This window comes from Astatotilapia calliptera, chromosome 14, assembly GCF_900246225.1.
Source record: "Astatotilapia calliptera chromosome 14, fAstCal1.2, whole genome shotgun sequence".
Classification (NCBI taxonomy): Eukaryota; Metazoa; Chordata; class Actinopteri; order Cichliformes; family Cichlidae; genus Astatotilapia; species Astatotilapia calliptera.
The window spans coordinates 26,765,544-26,784,362 of NC_039315.1; positions in this window are offsets into that span (position 1 = coordinate 26,765,544).

Here is an 18,819-nt window from a genome sequence, read left to right on the forward strand (position 1 = left end):
CAATATCCACTGATTTGATACTTTGCTAAAGATATGCTAACTAGCTGAGCAGTTTAGCCTGAATTTGACATTGTTTGCTAACCTAAGCTAATAGTTAGCTTTTTTCAATGGATGCATGCTTGCGCCACTTAGTGAAAAATCAACATGTTACATATATGTTTCTTTCCTGCTTCTCTCCGTAACATTCACCCCTGATGTATGTGTGCCTGAATGACAAAAAGACGAGTAAAAGTGTTTTATATACGGTATTTATTCAAGACTGGTGAAGGTAAAAACATACTTCACTTGGAAACCGATGGACTGTGAGCATCCTCTAATGACTATGAAGATCGCTGGCCTGATTTAAACCCGTGTAGTATATCCACCTGTGTGCAGCATAGTTTTAAGCCGTAATTTACCCTGCTAATGAAAAGGATTGGTTTCCTACGGCTTGTTAGGTTTACACTGTCCTTTTTGACAAAGCAAATGCAGAGCCTGCGCACAGGAAGAAACTCATTTCACACCGTGTTTCCATTTTCACGCATGAACATAAACCAGCGGATCAGTAGTGACACTGCTTCCTTTGGACCTCACAGCTCACTGAGAGTAATCTTCATTCTGTAAACAGACCATTTGTACTCTACAGTATTGTGGATTGAATCATTCTGACAGCAAAACATCAGATAAACTTTTTTTCTGTGCAGGCTGTTGTCCTTCAGACACTGAGAATACCAACATCAGAGAGTTTCTTCGACCCAGGCAGCTAAACAATTGCATCTCCATCTTTCTGTAAAACAGTACCGTCACCATTCAAACACTAAAAAAATCCCGCTTTGACGTCTGAACCACCTGGCCTTGTTGTTTGCTATCCCGAGGCCCGTAGTGAACGTTGAGGGTCAGCAGGGAAATGTCAGAGCACTGATGGAGAATTGTGATGTATTCACAGAAAGGTCAGGAGTAGGGTGGGAAGGAAACCGGGATTATCAAACAAGCACAGAGAGACTGAAGGATGGAGATTGCCTGTCAACCAAAGCAAATCGAAGTGGGGAAAACCACAGATTTTCTAGTTAAAGGTTATGCGATTATATTTACAGCCTGTCCATATTTCAACCTGTGAAACCACTGTACAAACAACACATATTGGCATGTGTACATTTGGACTGACATGGTTAGACCCTAAATATTCTTTCATTTTGAGTATTTGCTAAGATTGATTGTTTTTATGACAAATTAAAGGAACAGTCAACAAAAATTGATCCGTTTTAAATACTTGTACGACTAAGGTTGCAGAGGGTGCTGGAGCCTGTTTCAGCTGACTTTGGTGGGGTACACCCAGGACAGGTTGCCAGTCTATCACAGCCTAACAAAGAGAGACAGATAACTATTCACATCAAGTCTTTGAACCGAGGAAACCGAGCACCACACAGACTCTGCACAAAAGGAGCCCAGGCGCGATTGGACAACAAACCTTTTTGCTTAAACTGCTGAGGCCTCATTACCCTGAGATGCAATGCTTGTATACCCTCAGTTATTCACAAAAGATATATTATTATTCATGGAAAAAGTCCAATCATATCAAGTGCTGAAGTCTGTATATTTCCTGTTATTGTCTGCTCCCCTAAAGCAGCTTCCGTGCTTATTTTTTTCATGAACCGAGCCAGCTGTGACACCAGGAGACAAGCCCAAAGACAACATCTCATTAAACAGTCATTTGTATGTAACCTTAAGAGGACATGTCACATCTTTTAAAGGACACTCACTTTCAGGTCATGAGTCTAATACGTCAATACAAATATGTGCTGGTCCATGAAATGTGAGTAGAAAGTGTGAAATTGTGTGTTTTGGGATGTGTGTTAGTGTTAATACATGCAGTTAACACAGAGTTCTGACCTAGTTTGAGGTATGTGGTGGTGTCAAAGCGGGTCAAGGAACAGCATCTACCATTACCACCTTAACCAGTATCACCATGTTGGTGTGGCTAACATGCATTTTTATTGTTTGGGGGAAACTGCTTGGAGAAACTGGCAAATTTCTATAATGCAATGAGTATCTATTGATTCTAAAATCATTCCCAGTTTTAGAAACCTTGATTCTTTGCAGCTTAACTCAGTCCTGGATCTGGAGCCCTGTGGAGCGATGTGACACATTGACAGGCAAATCTAGATAATGTAGAGGGAGGCCGTCTAAAATTACAGAACACAATGGAAGGGACAATAGAAATGCACACACACACACACACACACACACACACACACACACACTTTATATATATATGTATATATGAAAAAAGTGAATAAAGACAGCTGTTAATATGTTTGTTCACAACAGAAAAAGAAGCTCCCCTCACCCCCTCAGTGACATGTGGTTAAAACCTCTTGGACATTTGAGAGCGACCTGTTAAAGTTCTTTAAAAAAAATCAGGGGCATTTGGGAATTTAAACTCTCAGGCAAATGCCATGATCTTTGTTTTTATTAATCACTGTGCAGCAGAGATGGGCAGTAACGTGTTACAAGTAACGCGTTACTGTAATCCGATTACTTTTTTCAAGTAACAAGTAAAGTAAGGGATTACTATTGCAACAAAAGTAATTAGACTACTGTTACTTTCTCGTAAGCACGCTGCGTTACTGCATTACTAAACCGTGATTTTGTTTGTGAGTGTCTCATGAAAAATGACGTAAGTGCGTGTGGCGTTCGTGGTAACAGACGTGTGCAGATCATCAATGGATAATATGACGAGTGCGGGAGAGAGTACGACCATGTAGCGTTTAAAGCCTGAAAGTGTCACGATCTGCAGACAGGCCGTGCGGTGGTGTGTGTGATGGACCCAGGTGCATACACAAGTGAGTAGACGGGAGTGGACTTAACAGAAAGCGAGCCTTTATTATGGCTGAAGACAAAGTGCACAAACAAAGCAGGGATGGCGTGACTAGACTATAACTAAACTGGGAAAACCAATACTGCGACAAACTAAGAAAACTCAGACTATGATGATCACTGCAAGGACTGACCGGGAAAACATGGAGGTGAGAACACAGACGACGCGACACAGACTGTACGAAACACAGAGACTAAATACACATGAGGGAAGATCAGGGGAAGTGGATGCACACGGGGAACACAGGTGACACTGATAATCATAACAAGACACGGCAGGAGTGAACGTAACACTGATGGGAGATGGGCAAAGTAAAGCAGGAAGTACACAGAGGTTCAAACAGGAGGAGAGAGAGCACGGGGAGAACGCAGACATAACGGGCTGGGGAAAACATAGAATAAAGCACAAAGAGAGACGAGGGCTCATAAATACACAGAGGGGCACACAGGGGGTAAGAGTCACGAAGGGAAAACACATAAGGAACAACGTAACAGAGCAACCCAGGAAGCATGGCCTAAATAAAGAACAAAATACAAAAATACATGAAAACTAAGAATACTGGGCCCACATGGCCCAGGACCATGACAGAAAGTACTGACCTTACTTTGAGTTTGATTCTGTAAAAAGTGACAAAAACATTAGCATCCACTGTACACTGCATGGGAAGTTCAGTTCAGTTCAGTTCAGTTCATTTTTATTTCAAACATTTCAAACATGTGCCTTCACAATCATTACAAAATATCATTCCATTATTTGTTTGAAAAGGAGTAGGCTGAAGTATTTACTTATTTGTCCCTACCCCCTCAAGTTTTACCTCTCATTCATTTAATTTTTTTTTGTCTTAAATTAAACAAACAACATATGAAACATATAAACATATGAAGTAAAACAAAACATAACATACATAAATCAAAAACAAGAAATTAGCAAGCCCCACCACAGTATAGTTTCTTTCATATGAAAAATACAGAATGTGTATATTTGCAGATACACAAGTTATGGAAAAACAACAAACCAAAACAAAACAAAAAAACAAAAAAACAACCAAAAAAGAACCGCAACACCATTACCAGCAACATTACCGTCCTGGGTTAACCCCGTTTTCTTCATTCTTATACTTATTTAAAATTAGGTTTTTATATTTTACTTTAAACTGTTTTATGTTTTGACTGTCTTTTATTTCTTCTGTTAGACTGTTCCATAATTTAACTCCTGCAATTGAGATTGACATAGTTCTTAAAGTTGTTCTAGCACTTTGTATTTTTAAATTCCATTTCCCTCTTAAGTTATACCCACCTTCTCTTTCTATGAACAATTTACAGATTTCTTTGGGAAGCAATTTATTTCTGACTTTATACATTATTTGCGCTGTTTTAAGCTTCACCAAGTCTTGGAATTTAATAGCTTGCATTTTGACAAAGAGTGCATTTGTATGGTCCCTGTACCCTACATTATTTATTAATCTAATGGCCCTTTTCTGTATTATAGTTATTGTTTGTGTGTTACTTTTGTATGTGTTTCCCCAGACCTCTACACAGTAGCTCATATATGGCAGTAGTAAAGCACAGTATAAAATGTGCAGTGCTTTCTGATCCAACATATGCTTTGCTTTTCCCAGGACGGCAATGCCCCGTGCCAATTTCCCCCGAACATAAGTAATGTGTGGCTTCCAACAGAGCTTGTGGTCAATGATCACCCCAAGAAATTTTATTTCATTTACTCTTTCTAAATATACATTGTCAACACATATTTCTACTTCGATGTTTTTCTTTTGGTTTCCAAACAACATAAATTTGGTTTTATCAAGATTCAATGATAATTTATTTATATCAAACCACTTCTTTAATATCGTTAATTCCTGTGTGATCATTTCCAAAACCTGTGGCAATTCCCCACCTGCACACAGTATATTTGTGTCATCTGCAAATATTACAAACTTTAAAATCTCCGATACTCTGCAGATATCATTTAAGTACATAATAAACATTTTTGGACCCAGTACTGAACCTTGAGGTACTCCACAAGCTATATCCATCAAATTAGATTTATATTCATTTATTTGTACATATTGTTGCCTATTCCCTACATAGCTTTTTAACCATTCCAAAACCACTCCCCTAAACCTGTACTTTTCCAGTTTTTTTAATAGAATTTCATGATTAACAGTATCAAACGCCTTCTTTAGATCTAAGAAAACTCCGAGCACATACCTCTTATTATCCATACATTCCGTTATCTTTTCCATTAAATCTATCAGTGCCAAAGCTGTTGATCTGTTGTTTCTAATATTTACAGCAAAAAAACCCCCCTAAACTTCTGATCAAGTACCGAGCACGCTGCCACAGGTATGTGAAATTCACAGAGATCCCCCCACTGACATCACCGCGGAGGTTCACCTCCACTGGCCCCACTCCTGCTAAACAGCGGAAAATAGATTTAAAAACGATAGTGCCGCTGAGTCTTTGATTTTATTTATTTTCTGCTGTGTTTTACTTGCATCTATTTGAAAGCGTGAGTGTAAACACAAAATATATTCTATATGCTGGAATAAATAAATAAAATATGTATAAATGTTAAACAAATTTCTTCAGGTCAAAGACTGTTGCATATAATTAAATTTTTGCTTGATGCATAAAGTTAAAAGATTAACAAAAGCTTCAAGAAGAGACTTTTTCAGTTGATTACATTTTATATGATGGATTATGCAGAAAAAGTAGAATTGGGCTGAAAGCTCGATTGCTTTATTACCTATTCAGGTTGTGTATCATGTTTTTTGAAAAAGTAACTAAGTAACTAATTACTTTTCAAAATAAGTAATCAGTTAAGTAAACAGATTACTTTTTTTGGAGAAGTAATCAGTAATTAGTTACTAATTAATTTTTCAAGTAATTTGATCAACACTGCTGTGCAGTGATGTAATGCAGATTTTAGCTCTGTAACTGTGGAGGAACCCTCCTAAGCAAACATTGCTGAGCATGTTTCTAATCTTAGTGTCAGAGCAAGTCTATACCAGAGAGTCTGAAGGTTTGTGATGACCACAGTCTGGGGCTTTATGGCTATAAAGCTTATCGATCTGCTCAAGTAGGCAAAGGTGGACCAGAGAAATGTGGTCCATGTAACAACCTCTCTTCTTCTCTCAGAAGAAGAGAGGTTGTTACATGGTGGGTCTCATGAACAGAAGGCCAACTATTCAGTTGGCCTTCTGTTCGTGAGTTGGTGTAGAAGTCAATACCCAGAAAAAGATGTGTGATTCATTATATGTTGCTTCAGGAAGAAAAAATAATTGCCAGTATAGACTTAACCTGATCGATGAGAGGTTAAAACTCATCACATGCAATTGTAAGGCTATACAATCATAATAGATATTTTTCTAGTCTATTTAACACATCTATCCAGAGGTGATGTTTAATAGGATGACTGTTACTATGCAGGAAATTGGTACGTAGCTCAAATGTCTCACATTTTCAAAACCTCCAGTTCAGTTTGTTTAAAGGACTTTTGCAGCACTGTCTCATCAGCAGAGGTAGGGAGTAACGAAGTACTCCCTTAGTTACTGTAGTTAAGTAGAATTTTCTGGTATTTGTACTTTACTTGAGTATTTCTTTTTCTTTCTGTAGTTCACAGGAAGGGAAAAGAAAGACAGCCATCTTCACTCAGCAATAGAGAAGGATGTAGGAAGAAAGGTTAGATTTAACGGTAAGGATTGCACAGTGACGCTTGATAAACTGCAAATTTAAATTTTACACGTGATGTCATCATTTTAATCACATATTGGATTTGTATGCGATGTGTTTTGATAAATTATGTATTTTCATTTTGTGAAATGTCCTGCAAAAAACTAAGATACACAAACTTGTGTTGATCAAATGTTGCATGAAAATGTGGGTAGTTTTGTCCAGGATAAACAGGTTAGTTTGCATGGGATGAATTCACAGTAAGGCGTTGTGTTGGACTAGTGCACAGCAGCTGCAGTGCTTATGGTCAGATTTAGGTTACATCTAAGGTAGCAGAGATGAATTTGCATTTAAGATGATGATGCTTAGATTCATTCACTGAATGCCAACTTACTGTCTAGTGTAAAGACAGTTTAAACAGCATAGTGTCAGTGTAGGGGATGGACATCAGTCAGGACAGCTGTGAAACATCTGCTGACATCCTATTGAATTCAGTCATTAAATCCACAAAGAGCAACCTAAATCAGCTGATCACATCATGTAGAGTAAGAAAATCTACCGAAGTTCACATTAGAAATGATTGTGAGTTGTGATTCTCATGACCATTTCTAATGTGTGTGTTTTCAAACACGGGAAAGGTTATTTGCCGATAGTGTACATCTATTGTTCCGTTTAAAGTAAGAATCCAAACCTACGGATACTGTGAGCCAGATGGATTGCAGTAACGTGAGCCTCTATTCACCTACTGGGTTTTTTTTTAGGCTTTTCAAAGGCTTACACACAGCATCTGTCTGCGAGTAAATCCTGTGTGTGTTTTTTCTTCTTCTTTTTTCCTTGCTTTTTTGAGTCATTTAAGTGTGAATGTTCAAAATGTTCGCCTTTTAAACAAGATCACCTGTGAAGAACTTTTGCCACCTGGGGATCTGATGCAAAATTAAAGGTAATATTTTTAGGCTTCATAATAGCTCACTAATACAGTGCCAAACAGCTTAATTTCTCTATTTCTAAAGATAATTGATTAACTGGTAATAACAAAAAACAGAATTCAGTGTTGTACTTCAATGCACTTATACAAGATTTAAACAACTTCACATTTAAATGCAGTTTAGTACTAAATAAAAATTTGCATGCCTAAGATTGAAACCTTATGGTCTATCAGCTACAGCAAAGAGCAGGGACCAGACTGTGAATGACCAGAGGGAGGATCCCAAGGTTTAAAATTCAGGCTGCGTCTTATTTCAGTAGCACAGCGCGAGCCTCTCCACTCATCTAGATAGGTTGACCTGCGACCTTTTCGGTCCCCGTGCAGTGAAGAGAGGAGATGGGGTGATTATCTCCAATGAAGTGTGCTGACAAGATGATGAGCAACATTATTACATCTGACATTGCTCGGTTGCTCAGCAGCATGTTCTGACAGCAGATGTCCTGCACCTCATTAGCAGAGGCGTTAGTACACGTTTTGTTGTCCTCAAGCGTATTCGGGACACCCTCTGAGGAGCCGAAATTCCCACAGAGGATTTTGTGTGGCCACGATCGCATGTTCACAATTTGAAGATGAAGTAAAGCTCTGAAGGTAGTCCAACAAATAACAGCTATAGTGAATAAGAACGGTAAAAAGTGCTCATCAGTGTTATGGTTACCATCAGCTCTGAATCTGTGCAGCACCTTATATTCTCACTGCTCCTGAGACCTCTGAGCCGTCATCGTAATTGAAAATGACAAGTTAGTCACTCAGATAATTAGATTTCAGCCGCAACACTGGCAATAAGAAACATGAAGGAGAACCCTCCAGTATTGGTAATCAGTTATTTTCTCAAGTGTCCAATTACAGAATAATAACTTCACCAAAAACTAATGTCTACGAAGATAACCAGTGTTTCCTGACAATAAAAGCAACTCCTAAGGGAAAACATCATCAAGTCCTTTAGTGATTATAATCAATCTCGTTCATCTTCTTCTTTCAGGTGCTCTTTTTGTGTGCCACTCCAGTGGATCATCATACCTCTAGCGTCCTCCTCTGTCACTACAACCCTCTGCATTTCCTCCTTCACTATCCTGTACATGTCCAAATCATCTCAGTCTTCCATCTGAAACTGATCAACCTGAGCTGTCCCTCTAATGCATTCATTTCTAATCCTGTCCATTGTGCTCACTCCCAATGACTAATAATGACATCTGCAACTCTACTGCCACCTCCTTTTGTGTCACTGCCACTGCTTCCTAATCATACATCGTAGCAGGTCTTTCCTTTCAAGCTTGCTGCTATCCTTCTGTTTCAAATCACCCCTAACACTCATCTCCACCCACTGGAGATAGACTCTCTTGTGCATCGTTGCTTGGGGTGGTTGACGCTCCGTTCTTATCTGCTTAAACCCTGATCTCAGTACAAATCACAGTGTCATGCCGCAAACATCATAGTCCACATAGACTCCTGCCTGGCTTCATTTGTCAGCCTGTTTATCACCATCGTAAACAAGAAAAGGTTTAGAGCTCATCCCTGATGTAATCCCCCTCCCACCTTGAATTCATCTACCATTTCTGTCACTGTCCTCATTCGTGTCCTGCACCATCTTCACTGACACTCCTGACGCCGCGCTTCTGGCGGAAGAGTTTGTTTTAACCCATAAAAGTGTGTTTTGTGTGGAGAAATTGTTCCCAGCCGAGGTGCCCGAACAGAGACCGTTCCCCATGCGTGCTTTTATTGTCATGGCTTTGGGCATTTAATCGCCGCATGTCCGGCGCTGAAAAGAAAAGAAGCCAGGGGTGTGGTGGTGTCTGGCAGGGTGGGGCTGATTGAAACGGCGCCTTCATCGGTGTTACCCCCTGCCGACGTGGGTGGGGATACAATGGGTGATGTTGATCCGCACTTTTCCCTGTTTGTTTCCCATGGGTTTGCTTCCTTAACGGGTGAGGAAACTGATCGGGTGCCGGTGACTATTTTGAGGGATACCGGTGCTTATCATTCTCTCCTGTTGGAGTCTGTGTTGCCCTTATCGGAGCAGTCATCATGTGGCTCGAACATATTGGTGTGGGGGATTAAGATAAGAGATAAGATAAGATAAGATAGAACTTTATTAATCCCTCGGGTGGGTTCCTCTGGGAAATTCGATTTCCAAAAAAGCACAGCACCGACAGAAGTTACAGAGTTATACACACACACATATATATATATATATTAAAATGAGTGTTACAAGCACCTCTGTGCACATGGTGTTTTTGCAGTCGCCTTTGGTTTCAGGGTATGTGAAAGTCGCTGTGCACACGCGGTTGCCAATCGCGGGAGTTTCTTTCATTTTGGGGAATGATTTAGCAGGCGGGCGTGTTTTCCCGTCTCCGGAGATTTTGGGGATTCACATTTCTGCTGCTGATCCTGCCTCCCTCCCGCTGGGACTGTTTTCTTCCTGCGCAATTACGCGGGCCCAGGCTCGCAAAATGGAGGGAGTGGTAGATTTGGAGAACTCGTTTTTGGCTACTGCAGATGGGGGCCACTTCCGAGGGCTCTGAGAGTGTGGTGAGGGGTAATGACTCGGCTATGTTGCCCATAGATATGAATTTGAGCCTAAATATCATGAAGGACCTGCTAATTGAAGCTTAACAGTGTTATGTGACGCTAAAGCCCTGTTACACTTTCGCTGCAAAACAGGGGGAGTCTGACATGCCAGTGATGTTTTTTATTGAGAGCGGCGTGTTACAGAGATCGTGGTCTCCTGCTCCAACTGGCCTGCACAAGGTACACCAGGTGGTGGTGCCGAAGGAGTACCGATCTCGGGTTCTGAGCCTTGCACACAATGCCAGCTTGGCTCGGCATCTTGGCATCAATAAGACATATCAGCGCGTGCTGCGCCATTTTTTTTTGGCCTGGGCTTAAAGCTGATGTGGCAAAACATTGTCGCTCGTGTCACACATGTCAAATGGTGGGAAAACCGAACAAGCCGATTCTGCCTGCGCCCCTCCAACCTATCCTGGTGATTGGGGAGCCCTTTGAGCGTGTGTTGTTGGACTGTGTGGGCCCCTTACCGAAGACGAAATCTGGCCATCAGTATATATTGACAGTAATGTGTGCCGCTACTCGTTTCCCTGAGGCGTTTCCATTGCGTACTGTGAAGACCAAAGGCATAGTGAAAGCTCTTACGAAGTTCTTTTCCACTTTCGGGTTGCCCAGGGTAACACGAACTGATCAGGGCACGAATTTCATGTCAAAGATATTCACGCAGCTATTAAAGGAGCTGCGAGTTGAGATCAGACATCTAGTCCGTATCATCCTGAGTCGCAAGGGGCTCTGGAGAGGTTTCACCAGACATTGAAGTCTATGTTGTCAAAGTATTGTCTCGGGACTGGTAAGGAGTGGGATGAGGGGCTTCCCTTATTGTTGTTTGCCGTTTGAGTAGCCAAGCAGGAATCCCTCGGTTTCTGCCCAGCTGATCTCGTTCTTGGACACATGGTACGCGGGCCGTTGCGATTGCTTAAGGAGAAATGGTTGTCCGAATCGCATCGGGTGGAGCATAATGTGTTGGATTATCTGTGTGCTTTTAAGGAATGTCTCTCTTGTGTATGTCAGTTGGCCCACGACCACTTGAGGCGAGCCCAGGGCAGCATGAAAGCACGGTTTGACAAGAAATCTGTGGTTCGGACTTTTGCCCCAGGGGAGAAGGTGCTGGTTCTGCTCCCGGTGACTGGGTCTAACCTTCGAGCTCGATTTTCTGGTCCTTATGAGGTGGATCGGAAAATCAGCGATACTAACTACGTCGTTAAAACGCCTGATCGGAAGACAATGTTTTGATGGAGAAAAGTGGCTGTATGCTGGGGGCTCGGTTGAGGAATTCCGAGATGTTGGCAACTTTGGAGTCCTCTGTCTCTCATTTGCCACTCTCTACTCGCAGGGATGTCCTAGGGTTAGTGACAGCTCATCAACCTTTGTTTTCTGAACACCCTAGTCAAATATCTGTGCTGTGTCACGACATCACGGTGGAAACTGACAGGCCGATAAAACAGCACGCTTATCGTGTAAAACCCACAAAGCGAAGCTTGATGCAGCAAGAAGTTGGATATCTTATTGAGCATGGTCTTGCCATTCCCAGTCGTAGCGCGTGGAGCTCGCCTTGTATTCTGGTACCAAAAGCGGACAATACGCCCCGCTTCTGCAGAGATTTCCGGAAAATGAATGCGGTTACGAAACCGGACTCATTTCCGCTCTCGCGGATGGAAGATTGCCTCGATCGTGTTGGTTCTGCTCAGTATGTTACAAAGCTGGACCTATTGAAGGGGTACTGGCAGGTTCCATTAACACCTAGAGCTTCGGAGATCTCTGCGTTCGTAACGCCCGATCACTTCCTCCAGTACACAGTGATGCCTTTCGGGTTATGTAATGCGCCCACAACGTTTCAACGCCTTATGCGGCAGGTGCTGTGTGGAGTGACTAAGTGTGAGGCATACTTGGACGGCGTAGTCATCTATTCTTCCTCATGGCCTGAAAATCTGGCAACACTTTCTGAGGTGTTTGGGCGGTTCAACAATGCCTCCCTCACGCTCAACCTTTCTAAATGTGAGTTTGGGAAGGCTACTATTACCTATTTGGGCAAGCAAGTGGGACAAGGGCAGGTGCGGCCCATGACCGCAAAAGTTCAGGCCGTGGTGGACTTTCCGGTGCCACAAACTCGGCGCGCGTTGCGTCGGTTTCTGGGCATGGCCAGGTTCTATCGGGGGTTCTGTAAAAACAGCTGTGGTAAGCCCTCTAACCGACCTCGTTAGCCCCTCAAAGCCTTTTGTGTGGTCTGCTGCATGTCAAACAGCGTTCAGGTCGATCAAGGTGTTGTTGTGTACTTGCAGCTCCTGATTTCGCTCGCCTCTTCGAGTTGGAAGTGGACGCTAGCGCATCTGGTGCAGGGGCTGTCTTGCTGCAAGAGAGCAAGCAGGGGATCGATCATCCTGTTTGCTACTTCTCTAAGAAGTTTCATAAACATCAACGCTATTACAGCACTAGCTTCACCAACTCTTTTTTTTCTGTAGATCTATGTTATGGCTCATAGGCTTTATGCCTCTGACCATCACCTTTCCAGTCTTCATCCTCTTCATAGCTGCCTTCTCTTCCTCCTTAATAATCCTTTTACTTCCTAATTCACTAACTGTCTCACTGGGAAATAATAATAATGATGATAATAATAAATAATGATGATTTGGGTTTTAGTTGCTTTTAAGCTTTTCAGCTTTCTGGTATGGTGCATGTCTTGCAGTGGCACACATATAGAACAGAACAGTTTCTTTGTTTTTTACTGTCATTGACCACTTTAGATGCCTGCTGTGAAAAATGGCTATTCTTGGCTAGTCCTTTTTGTCCTCCATGGAAATATTTGCATTCTTTATGTTTTCTCGCTTGTATTCTTTCCTTTAATTTGTCAACTGTCACTATGCTCTGCTACTGGAAAACATATTCTCAGGGGGTTAGATGAAATAGTTTGGCAGAGCTAATGATATGATCTTGTTAGTAGCTGAGAATAGACATTTTTGGACATTGTTATACCCATATTATCTTACTTTAAGTCGTTATAAAAAAATATGATTGGTAGGGGAAGGAAGCTGCTGGGAGCTTACTTCCTGGAAACTGAGGTTACAATTCACAGAGGAGAACTGGAGATTGAAAAATGTTGCCTGGTTTGATGAGTCTCGATTTCTACATTCAGATGGTAGGATCAGAATTTGGAGTGAACAACTTGGACACATTTTGTCTTTTATCAACGGTTCATGTTCCTGGTGATGGTAGTGTAATGGCACAGGGGATGTTTTCTTTGCACACTTTCGGACTCTTAGTATCAACTCGTTTAAACACCACAACCTACCTGTGTATTGTTGCTGGCCATGTCCTTCCCTTTGTTGTGTGCCCATCTACTGACGGCCGCTTCCAAGCAGGTTAACACACCATGTCACAAAGCTCAAATCATCTCAAACTGGTTTCTTGAACGTGACACTGAGTTCACCGTACTCAAATGAACTCAGCTCGACCGTCACCAGATCTCAATCCAACAGAGCACCTTTGGGATGTGGTGCAATGGACAATTCACCATGAATGTGCAGCCGACAAATTTGCAGCAAGTGTGTGACACTGTCACGTCAATATGGACTGAAAGGAGGAATGTTTCCAGCACCTTTTTGAATATATGCCATGAAGAATTAAGGCAGTTCTGAAGGCAGAAAAAGAGGGTCCAACCCAGTACGGGGTATACCTAATAAAGTGGCAGGTGTGTGTATTTTAATACAGTCATCAGTTATTTCTAATAAGATGTGTCTAGTCTTGTGAACGTAGTGCAGACAAGCATAGGCAGATATAACGGATAAAAAGATGCAAAATAAAACTTCTCTGACATTTTTTGCATTTTTTACCAGCATATATCAAAGAGCTTTTAAATTATGACACAGGAGCAGACCACCCTAATACTAAATACAGTGCCTAATAAAGTGGCCCGTGAGTGTATTTTAAAAAAAGGCTTATATCACAAAAAAGGAGTATCATTTTAAAAAAAAAAGTTCTATGCAAAGTTTGCTGTCTTCTGCTATTTTGGTTCCAATCTGTGTCACATTCATCATATTCCAAGGTTAACCACTATCTGCTGCTCACTACCCTTCGAGCAGATTGCCAGTTTAATCCAGATGAAAATATTTTGTTAGCATCCGCAGCTAAAAGAAACTCAAACATTCTGTGTAATAAAAGCTTTGGCGTACGAAATGTAATCACAGCAATTTCAAACAGTTGGCAGCTGAGGCAGAACCAGACTGGCAGGAATTTGTAAACCCTTTTTCCTCTGTACTGATAAAAAGAACCTGACAGTTTTCAAAGAGTATTTTGTTTGCTTCTATCAGATTTCCATGATTTCTGTTGCACATATGGTGAGGTTATATTTTCATTTTCAGTTATTGTGATAGTAGCCAACTCTAAGACCACATCAGCTAGGACATACACGCATATAATACAAGAGAAAATCTGAGTTTCTCATTGTGAACTTAGTTATTTGTTTTAATTAACAGGCTGAGCAATTCAAAGCATTTTAAAGATGTTCTTCAGGAAGAGAAAATCTCTTTTGGGGGAGATTTTCTTTGCCTTTGCTTCGGCTCATTTAGGTGAAGGTTGGCAACCAAGGTTAGAATCTTCTTGATTATTTGCTTTATAACTAATAACGATACATAAAGGATATCATAAAGCTATGTTATCTGGCTGGTGGTGAGGACAGCTCTACTCTAAGCTTGCCTGTCTTTGTCACACACTGTTTAGAAGTCTTGGCTTAAGGGGACAAATCCTTTCCACACAAACACAACATCAGATGAAATAAGGCGGCGCTGTGAGATCTGTCCTGTGTTCTGAAGATGATCTCTAAGATTCATCTTCACAACACCCTGCAGATCCTCTGGCTTCAGGATTACCCGAGACACACATTTAGCTGCTGTTAAGGGGTCGGCAGAGGCTGGATTTGAATCCTGAGGCACGATGCTAGGACAGAAATTCTCTGCAAGTGAGTGGTTGTTGGTCAGATGTGGTTGTTTGCTGAATTCTGGACTGAATACAGGATCATCTGTGGCCACATGACCTGTTACCATGATATGTCTTCAATGCTCAGTGATCTCGTCTTGACGCTCATCTCAAAGGTTCTGAGGTGCGGGGAGGGCAGCAAAGGTGAAAGGCTATTCAACCAGAAGACATCGTGACATTTTCAATAAAGAGACCCTGCAGTGACTGAGAAGAGGGAGAATAGCTCACATATCCTTTTGGCACCTCTAACATTTAGATTAATTTGAGGAGGCTGCCTTGAGGCTGCATTGAGGCGTTATATAAATAAAATTGAATTGAATTGAATTGCTGTTGAAATGGACTGTGTTTGTCTTGCTTCGGTCATATCCGGATATTTGCTGATGCCAAATTTAATGCTGTTCACACCGTTTCCCGTCTTACAGCCTCAGCAAGTTACAGTTATGTTGGGAAATTTTTGGACATTGTTATACCCAGTAAAAAGGTTAGGGTTACACATTATAAATAATTTTATTTGAGTATTGTGAGTGTGTGTGTGTGTGTGTGTTGTCTTCTATGTCTGGAACATGTGGACATCACCAAATAACACCTTTCTTTGCCAGACCTCCACTGCAGCTGTTCTCAGGTATTCCTTGCTCCAGTTAGTTTTTTCCCGTATGCTCCTTTGGGTTGGAGGTGACTGAGAGAGCCTTTTGCTGAATATTCCACCTCTACCTTCAAAGAGTCCTGCACTGCTTTCAAGGTGTCCTGCGGTTCTTTGTCCAGCTGTACTGAAGAGCACTCGCATTAAACTTTCCTGCATTTGGCTGAATCTCAGCATAAAGTTGAGCACTCAGAATTCATCCTGCTGCTTCTGGCTCCAACATGTCTTGCAAATTATGTTATGTGCTTCAGAGCTTTATCCTTACTTAAAGTAATACTCAAACAGATTTATGTTTGTGTCATTCATCTGGAGTGGGGTTTTCTTCTGTGACCGCTTCAATTTTCATAGACTTGGAGAGTTGGCAGGATGTTCTGAAGAGGTCCTTGAGATTTTTCATGTTGTTGTGCATTTTGTTTTTTGTTTAGAATGTACCAAACTATTGATTTATAATATATTTTTTAGAGAATTTGTTTGGTTTTTGCAGTCTGACCCACAGTTAGAGCACTTTTGTTAGCATGTTGTGGGTTCAGAGCAAGAGCTTCCAAATTCAAATGCCAGGAATATCTGCCTAAGCAAATAAAATTTGCTTTGTTATAAGCAAATAACAAAGAACTGGCCCACATATTTTCATAAAATAGCTGTTGAGTCATCGATCCAATCACCTTTCACTCTGTTTAAAAATTAAAGAGCGAGAGGTGTGGAAGGACTTTGTGGTGTACCTTTAGTGCTCCTGCTTCAAACAAGCTGCAAGTCTGTGACTTGCTTTCAAAGGCTGAGCTATGACGACACCAAGTGGACAAAGTTGTTAACACCAGCTGGATACAGTATTTGTGGTTTGGTATAGGCTCAGTTAACATAGCTGCAAAGAGGGAAGTTTTTCTCTTCCTTTTAAAGCATTGATATATTTGCGTCATTGGCCTCATTTACAAGACTGATGCATATGTTGTTTATTTGGTGAGCTGTTTGGTTCAGACAGAGTTGGATTGCCCAAACTCCTCCCACAACATCTGGGTGCAACATGCCTAGCCAGATGAGCCATCTCGACTCCTGTCACCTATTCATCGTTTTTCTTCCCCCCCCCCCCTTTCCCCCTACTGTCCTCACGCATTCTTTTCCACTTTCTATGCTCTCATTTGTGTCTCCTTACCCCTTCTTTCCTTTTACTACCTCTGGCTTAGAACAGTCCAAATCTGTTTTTGTCTGAAGTTATAAAGAAAGAAATCATAAAGCAGAAGCATGTTTTCTGAACATGGGCTAAGTTACAGATTTATGTAAAAAACTAGTGTTGAAACTGTTTGGGGAATGAAAAGAAAGAAAAGAGTGTGAGATAACTTTACTCAGAGATGGACAACGATAAGAGAAAGACAGGAGAAGATAAGAAGACGAGAGGTTGCTTTCAAAGGTAAGGGCTGCTCGTGGCATTTGATAAACTGGAACTTTATATTATATGTGTTATTCAAAGGTTGCATGAAAACACCCGGCGGTTTAGTGCTTGATTAACAGGTTAGCTTGCAGTAATGTGGTTAATTTAAGTAAAGAACAGTGTTTCGGACTGCTGCAGAGCAGCTGTGGCGTTCATGGTCAGTTATGATGTTTAGATCTATTCGACCTTTATACCAAAGGAATAACCGTCTAGTGTAGAGACAGTATAAACAGTATACTGTCAGTGAAGGGAATAGAATTTAGCCAGATAGCTCATGAGACATGTGCTTGCATCTCGTTGTGTATAACTACAAAGAGCAGTACAGCTCAGAGCAGCAGCGCTTAGCATAGATCAGCCGATCAGAGTTCCTATGTACTAATATTATTTTATTATTACATTAATATAGCACCAGGTTCAGTTAGCTTTGCACAAAAATAGCTAAGAGATGCATACTTCAAAGACCTAACTTCTTACTTTGCGTGCACGCCAGACTTTCTCACTTTTACTCGAGTAAAGAAGATGAGTCCGTACTTCAACTTTTACCATAGTATTTTTAACACAAGTATTTGTACTTCTACTTAAGTAAAGAATGTCTGCACTTTTGTTATCTCTGCTGGTAGACAAACCTTTGGTCTCTGCTTTAAATGACAGTATAGCTTTCCCTTGTTTCCAACTGTGTGTGCTGAGCTACATTAAGGCTGCTTACACTGCCAATCTTACTCCAGAAATCAAGCAAGCACAACACCTACCACTAAATCACAGCCACATCTTGCCAGACACGTGGTTGCTGTCCAATCACAGTTCTCTGCTGTGTCAGAGGTTTGAACGCTGGAATATCTTACATGGTACCTAAAACAGGCCGCTTGTCCTGTTCAGAAAACTATAAATCTTGGGCAAGTGCCTTTGCAAGCGTACTTCTATGAAACCTCTACATAACAGTAGGTATGTAACGGCCTGCAATAATAAGAAAAACAGTACACGGTGGGATTTTACAGACAGAGCCACTGACATTCCTTCGGGATCTGTTTTAGCTTATTGTTCTTTCAGAGCTTTATCCCTTGTTCCTGAGAAACCAGCTACCCCTGGATCTTAGTCCAGACATTTCCCCGAGGGATTCAGGGCAGCATCTCATTTGTATGTGACTTACGTGTATTACAGCAGCAATAGCAACAGCAATGTGTGCTGAATCCTCTGGGTTTAGGTTAAGAGACAGTTTGGAGTCTTAGCTTGTGACAGACAGGCGCAGGCACCCCCTCTTCATTCCAGTCCACATTTCATTATGACAGGAATCTTAAATCACATGAAGACTTCAGGGACTATCCAACAGGAGGGATGCGTGGTAGTGGGGGGGGGGGGGGGGGGGGGATCTGGATATGATCAGAGGAAATGCTTTGTATGTCTGAAAGAAATAATTCACACTCGGGTCTGGGGGATACATTACTCAGTACTTTAGTTTTGCTTTTTTTAAACTAGTCTTTCGATTTGTAGCATTGTCATGGTTTCTTTTCCAGATCTAATATTTTCCTGATAATTTCCCAGTAGTTTTCACTGAAGTTTCCTGGAACAGCTATGTGGGTTTTTTTTAATTTTTATTTATTGGTGCTACAGAAAAACAGAGACACACTAATTCAGTTAAGTCCACTATAGTCCAAAAGAAGATCATCATTTCCATACACTAATTAGTTTTTTTCTGGGACTTCTATGACCTTC